The 15,304-nt window shown below is 45.5% G+C and overlaps 1 protein-coding gene across 11 annotated transcripts in view; it reads left to right on the top strand.

Moving 5' to 3' along the window:
- Positions 1-15,304, top strand: part of LRRC3B (leucine rich repeat containing 3B) — a 300,630-nt gene that overhangs the window by 268,814 nt on the left and 16,512 nt on the right. Inside the window, exon 2 of one of the 11 annotated variants that reach the window (XM_073333443.1) lies at positions 43-81. The exons of the other annotated variants lie outside the window; for them this stretch is intronic. The gene's annotated coding sequence lies outside the window, so the exon portion shown is untranslated. The remainder of the gene's footprint in view (positions 1-42; positions 82-15,304) is intronic. 11 annotated transcript variants of the gene reach the window in all.

Below are 15,304 nucleotides of genomic sequence, written 5' to 3'. Positions count from 1 at the left end.
CTTCATCTGAATTTACAATGTGGCCTATTATTCAATTTACAGACTGATGACTCATTCTTTTGCTTCACTGGATTGTTGCAGGTAATTCTGTCCCTACCTTACTGAAGCTTTAATATGTACCTAATAAAAAATGTTTACAGCATTCAGTGTAGTTCTTGTAATCCCACAAAGAGGTTTGTCTTGCTTTTAAAAATTGTATTATTGAAACAAAATAATATATAGACTTTTGGTCTACTTTAATCTCTTCTACTTTACATACTCTTGGACTTCAGTGTATGGGAAGGAGCTTCAGGGGCAGATGTTCCCCTTCGCTTGCTGTATGCATGGGGAAGGGTGACAGTGTCTGTGGAACTGGAGTGGGGAGCTCAGAAGAAGATAGACCTAGTTGCAGTGCAATCCAAAGCATGCTACCCTATAACTTGTGCAAATCCCTCTGAGGGGAAGACCTCTTGGTTCAGTATCTATCCACAGTTTGGGAGGGGTGGAAATGAAGGAGCTGCTTCTCTTTGTGACATTTCCAACAGGAGTTAATGCCCATTTTCAATACATCATCTTCCCTCATTAGAAGTAAGGGGTAAACTGACAAGTTGTGGGTGGAGAGCTTACACTGCACGGCGGTTCATGGAGGTGTGCTACTGGCAGGAACAATAAGGTTAAGAAGCACCAGAGATGGCTTTGCTCCCTGCATCATTTTCTTGGGACTTAGCTTGCTTTCCCTGTGGCTTCTGGGATTCTGCAGAATTTTCAGGCTGCATCTCCTCCTAGCCCTGCACCAGGGCAAAATCCCTCCATTCTCAAGTGAGAAGCCATTTGCTGCAACCACTCAGCACATCTGCAGGTGCTTTGGTCACACTCCCTCACAAACCACTGACATCCATTTCTGGAGCTGTGGTAGCCCTGTTTATCCTCTCCCTTCAGCATACAGAAGATTACAGGTGGCTTGTATTGCCACAGCCCTCCACTGGGGAAACCTTTTGTCATCTTGAGTCCTGTCTCATGTGTATAGAAGCTGGAGAAATCCTGGTCTGAATCTCTCCATATCTACTGTAGATTTAAAAAGGAATATATTATAATCCTGTAAACCAAAATAAAAATGATACTTCTTCAAATCACATATTTGTATGTTATGTTTTCGCTACTAATATGTCTCTCTCTATGCTACTTATTAGTCAGGCTTTTAGTTAGGTTTTGTAACCATGAAGTTATTGGATTATTGTGTAGGTATGAAAAAGTTTTTTGTTGACCTATGGTGCCTGACAGACGCCGAATGTGGACTAATTCTGTTTTACAGTTTGTGCATACTGTATGTGGGAGTGTAAAGAAAGAATTTGTCACTATTGAATTTCAGAAGGAATCCATGTAGGAAAAATGTTTAGAATATTTGGAAAGAAAAAAAATGGAAAGTGCACAAATTGAACATGAGGCATAAAGTTCAAGTTTCTGTACGAGTGAATGAGAAGCATCCAAGTGTTCTTTGGAAAACTGAAATGCTATAATTTTATATACAGAATAGTAGTGTTTGTACCATGCTGCAAGTTGGCAGAGCTAACTATTAAAAAACCTCCAGCATGTTTTAATTGTACCACTGAAATTTGATTGTACTAGTTGCATACAATGAACGAATATTCTGATAAAACAGACACATGTCTTGTCTGATGCTATTCATTCTCTTGCAGTTGAGATATATTTTAAAATATTAGTTATAAACAACATGAATAAGAAAGCAAAATGCAGTCCTGTTGTCTGAATGAAAGTTTCTCATGGAGTGACCCTTCTGCTTTAGTGCTTTAATATTAAATAAAAATCTTTACTGTCTTTGAAGACATTTTCCCCCACTTTGTCTTTCTAAACTGCTTAACAAATAGAATAGACCTTCTACTTGTCATTCTAAAGGGAAATGATTTTGCACTTCATTACTTTTCTTTACCAAAAATTGAATCTCATTTACTTTATAAAGTCATGGATGAATAAACCAGGTTAAGTAATGTTTTTGCTAATGCCCAGGTAAACTCTTGAATTTTTTATGCATGGACTTATGGGCTAAAAAATGCCTCCTGTGCCCTGGTCTACACTAGGAATTTAGGTCGAATTTAGCAGCATTAAATCGATGTAAACCTGCACCCGTCCACACGATGAAGCCCTTTATTTCGACTTAAAGGGCTCTTAAAATCGATTTCCTTACTCCACCCCTGACAAGTGGATTAGCACTTAAATCGGCCTTGCCGGCTCGAATTTGGGGTACTGTGGACACAATTCGACGGTATTGGCCTCCGGGAGCTATCCCAGAGTGCTCCATTGTGACCGCTCTGGACAGCACTCTCAACTCAGATGCACTGGCCAGGTAGACAGGAAAAGAACCGCGAACTTTTGAATCTCATTTCCTGTTTGGCCAGCGTGGCAAGCTGCAGGTGACCATGCAGAGCTCATCAGCAGAGGTGACCATGATGGAGTCCCAGAATCGCAAAAGAGCTCCAGCATGGACCGAACGGGAGGTACGGGATCTGATCGCTGTATGGGGAGAGGAATCCATGCTATCAGAACTCCGTTCCAGTTTTCGAAATGCCAAAACCTTTGTGAAAATCTCCCAGGGCATGAAGGACAGAGGCCATAACAGGGACCCGAAGCAGTGCCGCGTGAAACTGAAGGAGCTGAGGCAAGCCTACCAGAAAACCAGAGAGGCGAACGGCCGCTCCGGGTCAGAGCCCCAAACATGCCGCATCTATGATGAGCTGCATGCCATTTTAGGGGGTTCAGCCACCACTACCCCAGCCGTGTTGTTTGACTCCTTCAATGGAGATGGAGGCAATACGGAAGCAGGTTTTGGGGACGAAGAAGATGATGAGGAGGAGGAGGTTGTATATAGCTCACAGCAAGCAAGCGGAGAAACCGGTTTTCCCGACAGCCAGGAACTGTTTCTCACCCTGGACCTGGAGCCAGTACCCCCCGAGCCCACCCAAGGCTGCCTTCTGAACCCAGCAGGCGGAGAAGGGACCTCCGGTGAGTGTACCTTTTAAAATACTATACATGGTTTAAAAGCAAGCATGTGAAAGGATTATTTTGCCCTGGCATTCGCGGCTCTCCTGGATGTACTCCCAAAGCCTTTGCAAAAGGTTTCTGGGGAGGGCAGCCTTATTACGTCCTTCATGGTAGGACACTTTACCACTCCAGGCCAGTAACACGTACTCGGGAATCATTGTACAACAAAGCATTGCAGTGTATGTTTGTTGGCATTCAAACAACATCCGTTCTTTATCTCTCTGTGTTATCCTCAGGAGAATGAGATATCATTCATGGTCACCTGGTTGAAATTGAGTGTCCCCTGAAGAAAAGCACTCTGAGGAGCCCATTCCTGCTGGGCTGTTTGCCTGTGGCTAAACAGAAATGTTCCCCGCTGTTAGCCACAGGGAGGGGGGAGGGTTGAGGGGGTAGCCACACGGTGGGGGAGGCAAAATGCGACCTTGTAACGAAAGCACATGTGCTATGTATGTAATGTTAACAGCAAGGTTTACCCTGAAAGAGTGTAGCCACTGTTTTATAAAATGTGTCTTTTTTTTTATAAAATGCTGTCCCATTTTTTTCTCCACCAGCTGCATGTGTTTCAATGATCACAGGATCTTCTCCTTCCCAGAGGCTAGTGAAGCTTAGAAAGAAAAAAAAACGCACTCGAGATGAAATGTTCTCTGAGCTCATGCTGTCCTCCCACACTGACAGAGCACAGACGAATGCATGGATGCAAATAATGTCAGAGTGCAGGAAAGCACAAAATGACCAGGAGGAGAGGTGGCGGGCTGAAGAGAGTAAGTGGCGGGCTGAAGACAGGGCTGAAGCTCAAATGTGGCAGCAGCGTGATGAGAGGAGGCAGGATTCAATGCTGAGGCTCCTGGAGGACCAAACCAGTATGCTCCAGTGTATGGTTGAGCTGCAGCAAAGGCAGCTGGAGCACAGACTGCCACTACAGTCCCTGTGTAACCAACCGCCCTCCTCCCCAAGTTCCATAGCCTCCACACCCAGACGCCCAAGAACGCGGTGGGCGGGCCACCGGCCAACCAGCCACTCCGCCACAGAGGATTGCCCAAAAAAAAGAAGGCTGGCATTCAATAAATTTTAAAGTTGTAAACTTTTAAAGTGCTGTGTGGCATTTTCCTTCCCTCCTCCACCACCCCTCCTGGGCTACCTTGATAGTCATCCCCCTATTTGTGTGATGAATGAATAAAGAATGCATGAATGTGAAGCAACAATGACTTTATTGCCTCTGACAGCGGTGATTGAAGGGAGGAGGGAAGGGTGGTTAGCTTACAGGGAAGTAGAGTGAACCAAGGGGCGGGAGGTTTCATCAAGGAGAAACAAACAAAACTTTCACACCATAGCCTGGCCAGTCATGACACTGGTTTTCAAAGCTTCTCTGATGCGTACCGCGCCCTCCTGTGCTCTTCTAACCGCCCTGGTGTCTGGCTGCGCGTAACCAGCAGCCAGGCGATTTGCCTCAACCTCCCACCCCACCATAAACGTCTCCCCCTTACTCTCACAGATATTGTGGAGCACACAGCAAGCAGTAATAACAGTGGGAATATTGGTTTCGCTGAGGTCTAAGCGAGTCAGTAAACTGCGCCAGCGCGCCTTTAAACGTCCAAATGCACATTCTACCACCATTCTGCACTTGCTCAGCCTGTAGTTGAACAGCTCCTGACTACTGTCCAGGCTGCCTGTGTACGGCTTCATGAGCCATGGCATTAAGGGGTAGGCTGGGTTCCCAAGGATACATATAGGCATTTCAACATCCCCAACAGTTATTTTCTGGTCTGGGAATAAAGTCCCTTCCTGCAGCTTTTGAAACAGACCAGAGTTCCTGAAGATGCGAGCGTCATGTACCTTTCGCGGCCTTCCCACGTTGATGTTGGTGAAACGTCCCTTGTGATCCACCAGAGCTTGCAGCACTATTGAAAAGTACCCCTTGCAGTTTATGTACTCGGCGGCTTGGTGCTCCGGTGCCAAGATAGGGATATGGGTTCCGTCTATGGCCCCACCACAGTTAGGGAATCCCATTGCAGCAAAGCCATCCACTATGACCTGCACATTTCCCAGGGTCACTACCCTTGATATCAGCAGATCTTTGATTGTGTGGGCTACTTGCATCACAGCAGCCCCCACAGTAGATTTGCCCACTCCAAATTGATTCCCAACTGACCGGTAGCTGTCTGGCGTTGCAAGCTTCCACAGGGCTATCGCCACTTGCTTCTCAACTGTGAGGGCTGCTCTCATCTTGGTATTCATGCGCCTCAGGGCAGGGGAAAGCAAGTCACAAAGTTCCATGAAAGTGCCCTTACGCATGCGAAAGTTTCACAGCCACTGGGAATCGTCCCAGACCTGCAACACTATGCGGTCCCACCAGTCTGTGCTTGTTTCCCGAGCCCAGAATCGGTGTTCCACAGCATGAACCTGCCCCATTAGCACCATGATGCATGCATGGGCAGGGCCCATGCTTTCAGAGAAATCTGTGTCCATGTCCTGATCACTCACGTGACCATGCTGACGTCGCCTCCTCGCCCGGTATCGCTTTGCCAGGTTCTGGTGCTGCATATACTGCTGGATAATGCGTGTGGTGTTTAATGTGCTCCTAATTGCCAAAGTGAGCTGAGAGGCCTCCATGCTTGCCTTGGTATGGCGTGCGCACAGAAAAAAGGCGCGGAACAATTGTCTGCCGTTGCTCTGACGGAGGGAGGGGCGACTGACGACACGGCTTACAGGGTTGGCTTCAGGGAGCTAAAATCAACAAAGGGGGTGGCTTTACATCAGGGAGTATTTCAGGCAGGACTTCATGGAGGGTTCCAATAAGAAATGTTATTGTTCTTATTGGAACGAGGAGGTTAGCCTGGCCTCTGATTGATACATGGCTAGATTTACCTCGCTGCACCTTCTCTGTGAGTGACTGCAGTGTAACCTAGAGGAATGAGTACAAAACAAATCTGGTCTATTTCTTGTTTTGATCCACTCCATCTATCTTTTACATCTTTGGCTGGCAGCAGACAGTGCAGAAGGACTGCATGCCATCCACATCTCATGGCTGCTCGGCAGAAGATGGTACAGTATGACTGCTAGCCATCCTCATCTCTTGCCTGCTCGGCAGAAGATGGTACAGTACGACTGCTAGCAATCCGTATCGCCTGCCTGCTCACCATAAGACGGTTCAATAGGACTGACTGCAGGACTAAAGAGAATGACCTGGTCAAGTCACTCCAAATTTAGTCCCTGCGCCCATGTCTGCCCAGGCGCTCCCAGCCGACGTGGCCAGGAGCACCTCGGACACGACGAGGACGGCTACCAGTCGTACTGCACCGTCTGCTGCCAGAAGGCAATGGGTTGCTGCTACTGTGTAGCAATGCCGTACCGCGTCTGCCAGCACCCAGGAGACATAGGGTGACGGTTACCTGAGCGGGCTCCATGCTTGCCGTGGTATGGCGTCTGCACAGGTAACTCAGGAAAAAAGGCGCGAAACGATTGTCAGCCCTTGCTTTCACGGAGGGAGGGAAGGAAGGGTGGCCTGACGATATGTACCCAGAACCATCCGCGACAATGTTTTAGCCCCATTAGGCATTGGGATCTCAACCCAGAATTCCAATGGGCAGTGAAGACTGCGGGAACTGTGGGATAGCTGTCCACAGTGCAACGCTCCGGAAGTCGATTCTAGCCTCGGTACTGTGGAAGCACTCCGCCGAGTTAATGCACTTAATGCACTTAGAGCATTTTCTGTGGGGACACACACACTCGAATATATAAAACCGATTTCTAAAAAAACGACTTCTATAAATTCGACCTTATTCCATAGTGTAGACATACCCTGTGGAAATGTTTTGGCTGGAACTTAATTGAAGGGTCAAAATAATTCATATTACTTGTTCCATTTTTGTTAATTATATTTCCTTTGCTCGACATACATTCCCTCTCATTTTTTGTTATTTACTAGTATAAACATTTTTTCTGTAATATTGTTAGTAACCAGTTTTTTTAATTGTTTAAGTGAAATAAAGAAATGTTTATATGACACGAAAGGTAAGCATATGGGTAAAGTGAAAGAAACTAAGAGAAATAGAATAGAGTCAATTAAAGAAACAAATACATTACATCCAGAAAAACAGTCTGTGAACAGACTCAATTTGGTTAGCTTGGTTAAGAAGACTGACCAGAAATGAATCATTGTAATGTCAATTTCTAAACAATAGTGACAAGTAATATTTCACAGTGCTGGAAGGGAACATGCATGACTTCCCGCAGCTCCCATTGGCCGGGAACAGCAAACTGCAGCCACTGGGAGCTGCAAGCGGCCATACCTGAAGACGCTCAGGTAAACAAAGCATCTTGTGGCCCGCCAGGGGCTTACCCTGAACAAGCCGCGAATCAAGTTTGGGAACCCCTGGTCTAAACCAATACAGTTTAATACAGGGGTTGGCAGGGCACTGCTAGGAAAGCCCCTAATCTGTTCCTGCCACCCAGCCCCCAATCAGGGGGAATGGATTGTAGCTGGGTAAATAGCCAGTGCTTGCCTGAGAACTGCTCACCCCTGCCAGCCTCATTAGTAGGAGCTAAAAGGCTGGGAGAAAGTGGAAGAAGGGGGACAGAGACCAGGAGGGAAAGGACAGACTCAGAGGGAGGAAGGATCCTACTATTGCTGATCAGGCCTGCGTGAGGCCAAGCCGTGTAAATAGCCTGTAAATAGCGGTAAACTGGTGGTGGAAAGGGACACAAAATAAAGAGCTCAGATATTGTACCAGCTGGGAGTGTCCCTGAGTCTTTAAGGGGTGGGGCCAAATCCAGCAGGGCGTGGCATGCACCCCCTTACAAGGGGGAACTGGGTAAAATTAAGTGGTCTGTATTATACAGGTGATCAGACTAGATAATCTAATGGTCCCCCCGGCCTTAAAATCTAGTAGTCTGTGAAGCACTGCCAGCACAAAGTGACCTTAAAGCCATCTTGTCTGGCCACTGATAGATTCTGGCTTCATTGGGAGAGCCTCGGGTGATATAGAGCAACAGCACTACTGCAGCTTCGTCCTTCATCTTGGCCACCTGTGCAGAAAGCAGGGCTAGGGAAAGGGGAACATGGGCTGTGCTCCAGTGATCTTCATCTTGGAGCCATTGGCAGCTGCAGTTTTAGAGCAGCCTTCAGAGCTAGAAGTGAGTATGGGGTCAGACTGTGCATCCTCCCATTTCTAACCCTGTAAGGCTATCAACTTTAAAGCCATGACACATTTAGATATAGAAAAAACTGCTACTGGCCCAGGATTATCAGGGCTCTGATTATCAGAAACCAAGCCTTTTAAAGTTAATTTTAGGGGTATCATCTGGAAATGTTTTAATTCTCCAATTTAATTTCTTGCTATTGTTTACTGGCTGATTCTAGTCTGATCTTCCTTTTGATTCTTTGAGATCCTCATTATATAGCTAACATAGCCCTTGATGTAGGGCTGTGTTGCTGCCTCCTAAATGCTGCCCCCTTTTATACTTGTAGAATTGGTAACCACTTCTCTTTGTTTCATATTTCTTCAGATTAGCAGAAAATCATTCACAGGGACTGCCAAGGGAATTTATTTATTTTTAATAATCAGTTTATGGCCTGATCTTCTTCCTCGGTGTTTGTTTAGTTACAGCCTCTGCTCTGCTGGTTTCTTTCCTTCTAGATTCCTTATTTCACAAATTGTCATTATATACCTTGAGTTTGTTGTTTGTTTTCCTGTGCTTTAGCCTTCTTTTAATTAACATCATGATTTAACTATGATCTAGGACCAGATCAGAAGGGGGAAAGTGCAACGATGGCTTTAAGCCACCTTTTTGGCCCTTCCTCTCCACCCAAATCTGGGGGGGCGAGGAGGGGCCTGGTCTGGTCCTGGTCCTGAGACGCAATTGGCCTAGAGGGTATGTCAACTCTGTACATAGGAGTGAGCCACCCAGCCCGAGGAGACAGACTCGCGTTAGTGTGCTCAAAATAGCAGTGTGGATGTGCTGTGGTGGAGACTAGCCACCACAGTTCAGACTCGTGGGATTAGGTGGGCTTGAGCGTCTGAGCTGCAGTGTCTGTACTGCTATTTTTAGCGCACTAACTCGAGCTTATCTACTGGTGCTGGGAGACTCCCTCCCAGCAGCAGTGTAGACATACTCTGTTGTACTAATGTAGATGAAATAGATGGGCTAAAGATGTGAACGTAACCCAGTCACTGTCCAACATTAAATAATATTAAACAAGGTCTGTGGTTGGTATGCAGAGACCTCAGCCTGATTAGCACCATGGCAAACACACCATTAAAAATCCTTTTAACTTTTTATTAAAGACACAGAAAAGAAGAAAAAAAGAGTTAAAGCATTTGAAACGTAAAGTATTAAGTAAGTCTTTCCTTTTATCAACATTTCTTGTTCCCTTTCCCTTTAGCTGTACACAGTGTTTAAAAGGAAAAACCCTCTTGTTTGACAGTGTCTTCGATGGTATCAGAAATTATCATAGCTGTCATCCCGGGTGGTGGTTAGAATTCAACTGGAGCGGGTAGGGATGGTGGTGTCACTTAGGTCCTCCCCGTCTCTGGCCCATTCTGGTCAGGACACTTCACAGGATCAGGCTGGTGAAGGCCCAGGTTCTCATGAAACGGGTGGCAGCCGTCTTGGTGAAGCTCCATTTGTTTGTAGCCTCCATTTGTTCTTCCTTTTCTTCTTATATACTTTCTTCATAAAATCTGTTTTCTTTTAAGGACCCAAACAGGGAGTGATGGGCGGAGTAGCCCATCCCCTCATTATTTTGATTACCAGTTAGGCCTAATATCTGACATACTAATTTTGGCTCATTAGCTTCTGGCATCACATTTTAACAAGCAGAATTTAACAAGCAGTTATTTAATAGGATCAACTTGGCCTTTTTTGTTTGGACTAATTCAGTTATTCTGCCTCCCTTTTGTTCTTTTTCCCATCAGTATTGGTAGTTATGGGTTATTGTAGCATCATATGAATTTTAACATTGTTACAGCTGATTTCACAATTTGGGTAAATTTGTAGGCCCAATTGTCACAACAACTCTTATTTGCTTTCAGTTGCACTGACTGGTATCAGTCCCCATCATGGGGGCCACGGATTGGGTAGATGTTGCAGATCCTGACCATGCTTCCTTTTCCCCCAGTCACGCTTTCTATAGTGGGGTCTATTACACTGGGCCTATGCCAATTCCCCCACACTTAGAAATCTTGAGGTAGCAAATTGAACAATCTTTCTGGAAGCTTTGTTATGCAGTAGTCAGTTTTATATAGTCACTACTGTGTTCCTTGCTGAATATTCCCTTCAGGTTGGTGGGCTGATGGCTACCTCATTGACTTTATCAGCACAGCTTCCCCAGCCTAATTATAATGTTGCTTTTTTCTGATTTTCTTCTCCTGTGTCAGTGAAATAACTGATATGCGCTGTTCATTGTTTTTTTCAAATAGTCCCACTTCATAAATATTCTGTTAACTAGGCTAGCAAGTGCTTAAACATAGACCGTACCTCATTACTCTTCCTGGCTCATTTTACTTATATATGTTTTACCTTGTTTGCTGCCTTTTCCACTGTGAATGATGTCTGAGGAAGCCTGGGTGTAGTGGCTGCATGATGATCTGGGAAATGACCATTCAAGAGAAAAGGCCAGGCATGCTTGGGTGAAATTTATCAATAGCATATTTAAATGCATTCCTAAAAGATGGTTATGACTAAGTCCCCTAGTTTAACCATACATGGAACTGTACACATCTTTTATGTAGCCTCTTCACTGTCTAATAAGATTCTGCAGCATTTGGAGGGGGCTTGGGTAGGCCTGAACATGACAGGATGAAAAAGAGAATGAGTGCCTTGAAAAATGAGAATGCTCTCTAGACAGTCTCGTTCTCATCCCTCTTCAGAGGGAAATATACTTACAGATGTTACAAATATACTTACATCAGTTTGGGACAATGCCTTTCTCACCACATATTTTAGAAGAAGAGTTAGATATTTATATGAAAAGGAATAGCATCTGCGGTCACTAGCTAGGACTATCAATGCTTATGTATACACGGATCACCATCGGAGGTCAAGAAGACATTTTTTATGGTATGGTTTTGCAGAATTAAGTGCATTATTGGAGGACTTGTGTATTTCCTGAAGCATCCACCTTTGACCAGTATAAGAACCACGTATTGATGAAGTGAACCATTTGTTTCTTTCAGTTTGGCATTTATATTCCTGTATCATGTAGGAGAAGTAGCTAGGCAAATATGTGAAGTTGGCCTTTTGTGTCTAAAATGTTTTATCAATCTTTCTGAAACCTGCTTCAGTGGCTAGCTATCACAGATACTTCCAGCTCAGAACCAGTTTTGAGAGTTTTCAGAGTAACAGCCGTGTTAGTCTGTGTTCGCAAAAAGAAAAGGAGTACTTGTGGCACCTTAGAGACTAACCAATTTATTTGAGCATGAGCTTTCGTGAGCTACAGCTCACTTCATCGGATGCATACCGTGGAAACTGCAGAAGACATTATATACACACAGAGACCATGAAACAATACCTCCTCCCACCCCACTGTCCTACTGGTAATAGCTTATCTAAAGTGATCATCAAGTGGGCCATTTCCAGCACAAATCCAGGTTTTCTGACCCTCCACCCCCCCCACACACAAACTCACTCTCCTGCTGGTAATAGCCCATCCAAAGTGACCACTCTCTTCACAATGTGTATGATAATCAAGGTGGGCCATTTCCTGCATAAATCCAGGTTCTCTCACTCCCTCACCCCCCTCCAAAAACCACACACACAAACTCACTCTCCTGCTGGTAATAGCTTATCCAAAGTGACCACTCTCCCTACAATGTGCATGATAATCAAGGTGGGCCATTTCCAGCACAAATCCAGGCTATTACCAGCAGGAGAGTGAGTTTGTGTGTGTGGTTTTTGGAGGGGGGTGAGGGAGTGAGAGAACCTGGATTTATGCAGGAAATGGCCCACCTTGATTATCATACACATTGTGAAGAGAGTGGTCACTTTGGATGGGCTATTACCAGCAGGAGAGTGAGTTTGGGGGGGGGGCGGAGGTTGAGAAAACCTGGATTTGTGCTGGAAATGGCCCAACTTGATGATCACTTTAGATAAGCTATTACCAGCGGGACAGTGGGGTGGGAGGAGGTATTGTTTCATGGTCTCTGTGTGTACATAGAAAAGGAGTACTTGTGGCACCTTAGAGACTAACCAGTTTATTTGAGCATGAGTTTTCGTGAGCTACAGCTCACTTCATCGGATGCATACCGTGGAAACTGTAGAAGACATTATATACACACAGAGACCATGAAACAATACCTCCTCCCACCCCACTGTCCTGCTGGTAATAGCTTATCTAAAGTGATCATCAAGTTGGGCCATTTCCAGCACAAATCCAGGTTTTCTCACCCTCTGCCCCCCCCCACAAACAAACTCACTCTCCTGCTGGTAATAGCCCATCCAAAGTGACCACTCTCTTCACAATGTGTATGATAATCAAGGTGGGCCATTTCCTGCACAAATCCAGGTTCTCTCACCCCCTCACCCCCCTCCAAAAACCACACACACAAACTCACTCTCCTGTCTTCTGCAGTTTCCATGGTATGCATCTGATGAAGTGAGCTGTAGCTCACGAAAGCTCATGCTCAAATAAATTGGTTAGTCTCTAAGGTGCCACAAGTACTCCTTTTCTTTTTGCGAATACAGACTAACACGGCTGTTACTCTGAAACCTGTCATTATGCAAGGCACTGCATTTAGCCGTATGGAGTGGAAATCTATCAACTGCATGAAAAAACTTGTACAGATACAGATAGACATCATCTTCCTTTCCAAATGCAAACAGATGGACATCGTACCAAAAGGACTTAAGGTAAAAAATCCATTACAATCTACATACCACACAGACTATGCTGATAGCTTGTGCCACACGCTTTCAAAGAAACTGCGGAATCACCTGATCAACATCCTCTACAGCAAACAGGGAAAGATTAAGAATGAGCTCTCAAAAATGGATACTCTCATAAAAAAACAACCTTCCACACAAACTTCCTCGTGGCTGGATTTTACTAAAACTAGACAAGCCATTTACAATGTACACTTTGCTTCTCTACAAAAGAAAAAGGACACTAAACTTTCTAAACTACTACATGCTACAAGGGGCCACAGCAATGGTTCCCTCAACCCACCCAGCAATATTGTTAACCTATCCAACTATACTCTCAGCCCAGCAGAAGCAGCTGTCCTATCTCGGGGCCTCTCCTTCTGCCCCTCCACCCCCACGAACATGATACAGTTCTGTGGTGACCTAGAATCCTATTTTCGACGTCTCCGACTCAAGGAATATTTCCAAAATACCTCTGAACAACATACTAATCCACAGAGGCCTCCCTACCAACACTGCAAAAAGAAGGATTCTAGGTGGACTCCTCCTGAAGGTCGAAACAGCAGACTGAACTTCTACATAGAGTGCTTCCGCCGACGTGTACAGGTTGAAATTGTGGAAAAGCAGCATCACTTGCCCCATAACCTCAGCCGTGCGGAACACAATGCCATCCACAGCCTCAGAAACAACTCTGACATCATAATCAAAAAGGCTGACAAAGGAGGTGCTGTTGTCATCATGAATAGGTCGGAATATGAACAAGAGGCTGCTCGGCAGCTCTCCAACACCACTTTCTACAAGCCATTACCCTCTGATCCCACTGAGAGTTACCAAAAGCAACTACAGCATTTGCTCAAGAAACTTCCTGAAAAAGCACAAGAAGAAATCCGCACAGACACACCCCTGGAACCCCGACCTGGGATATTCTATCTACTACCCAAGATCCATAAACCTGGAAATCCTGGGCGCCCCATCATCTCAGGCATTGGCACCCTGAGAGCAGGATTGTCTGGCTATGTAGACTCCCTCCTCAGGCCCTACGCTACCAGCACTCCCAGCTACTTTCGAGACACCACTGACTTCCTGAGGAAACTTCAGTCCATCGGTGATCTTCCTGATAACACCATCCTGGCCACTATGGATGTAGAAGCCCTCTACACCAACATTCCACACAAAGATGGACTACAAGCCGTCAAGAACACTATCCCCGATAATGTCACGGCTAACCTGGTGGCTGAACTTTGTGACTTTGTCCTTACCCATAACTATTTTACATTTGGGGACAATGTATACCTTCAGATCAGCGGCACTGCTATGGGTACCCGCAGGGCCCCACAGTATGCCAACATTTTTATGGCTGATTTAGAACAACGCTTCCTCAGCTCTCGTCCCCTAATGCCCCTACTCTACTTGCGCTATATTGATGACATCTTCATCATCTGGACCCATGGAAAAGAGGCCCTTGAGGAATTCCACCATGATTTGAACAATTTCCATCCCACCATCAACCTCAGCCTGGTCCAGTCCACACAAGAGATCCACTTCCTGGACACTACAGTGCTAATAAACAATGGTCACATAAACACCACCCTATACCGGAAACCGACTGACCGCTATTCCTACCTACATGCCTCCAGCTTTCACCCTGACCACACCACACGATCCATCATCTACAGCCAAGCTCTGCGATACAACCGCATTTGCTCCAACCCCTCAGACAGAGACAAACACCAACAAAATCTCTGTCAAGCTTTCTTACAACTACAATACCCACCTGCGGAAGTGAAGAAACAGATTGATAGAGCCAGAAGAGTTCCCAGAAGTCACCTACTACAGGACAGGCCTAACAAAGAAAATAACAGAACGCCACTAGCCGTCACCTTCAGCCCCCAACTAAAACCCCTCCAACGCATTATTAAGGATCTACAACCTATCCTGAAGGATGACCCAACACTCTCACAAATCTTGGGAGACAGGCCAGTCCTTGCCTACAGACAGCCCCGCAACCTGAAGCAAATACTCACCAACAACCACATACCACACAACAGAACCACTAACCCGGGAACCTATCCTTGCAACAAAGTCCGTTGCCAACTGTGCCCACATATCTGTTCAGGGGACACCATCACAGGGCCTAATAACATCAGCCACTCTATCAGAGGCTCGTTCACCTGAACATCCACCAATGTGATATATGCCATCATGTGCCAGCAATGCCCCTCTGCCATTTACATTGGTCAAACTGGACAGTCTCTACGTAAAAGAATAAATGGACACAAATCAGATGTCAAGAATTATAACATTCATAAACCAGGTTTCAGAGTAACAGCCGTGTTAGTCTGTATTCGCAAAAAGAAAAGGAGTACTTGTGGCACCTTAGAGACTAACCAATTTATTTGAGCATAAGCTT

The sequence above is a fragment of the Lepidochelys kempii genome, chromosome 2 (assembly GCF_965140265.1).
Source record: "Lepidochelys kempii isolate rLepKem1 chromosome 2, rLepKem1.hap2, whole genome shotgun sequence".
In the NCBI taxonomy this organism is placed as follows: Eukaryota; Metazoa; Chordata; order Testudines; family Cheloniidae; genus Lepidochelys; species Lepidochelys kempii.
Note: the sequence above shows the minus strand (reverse complement) of the source record. Positions and strands in the feature narration are given on the sequence as shown.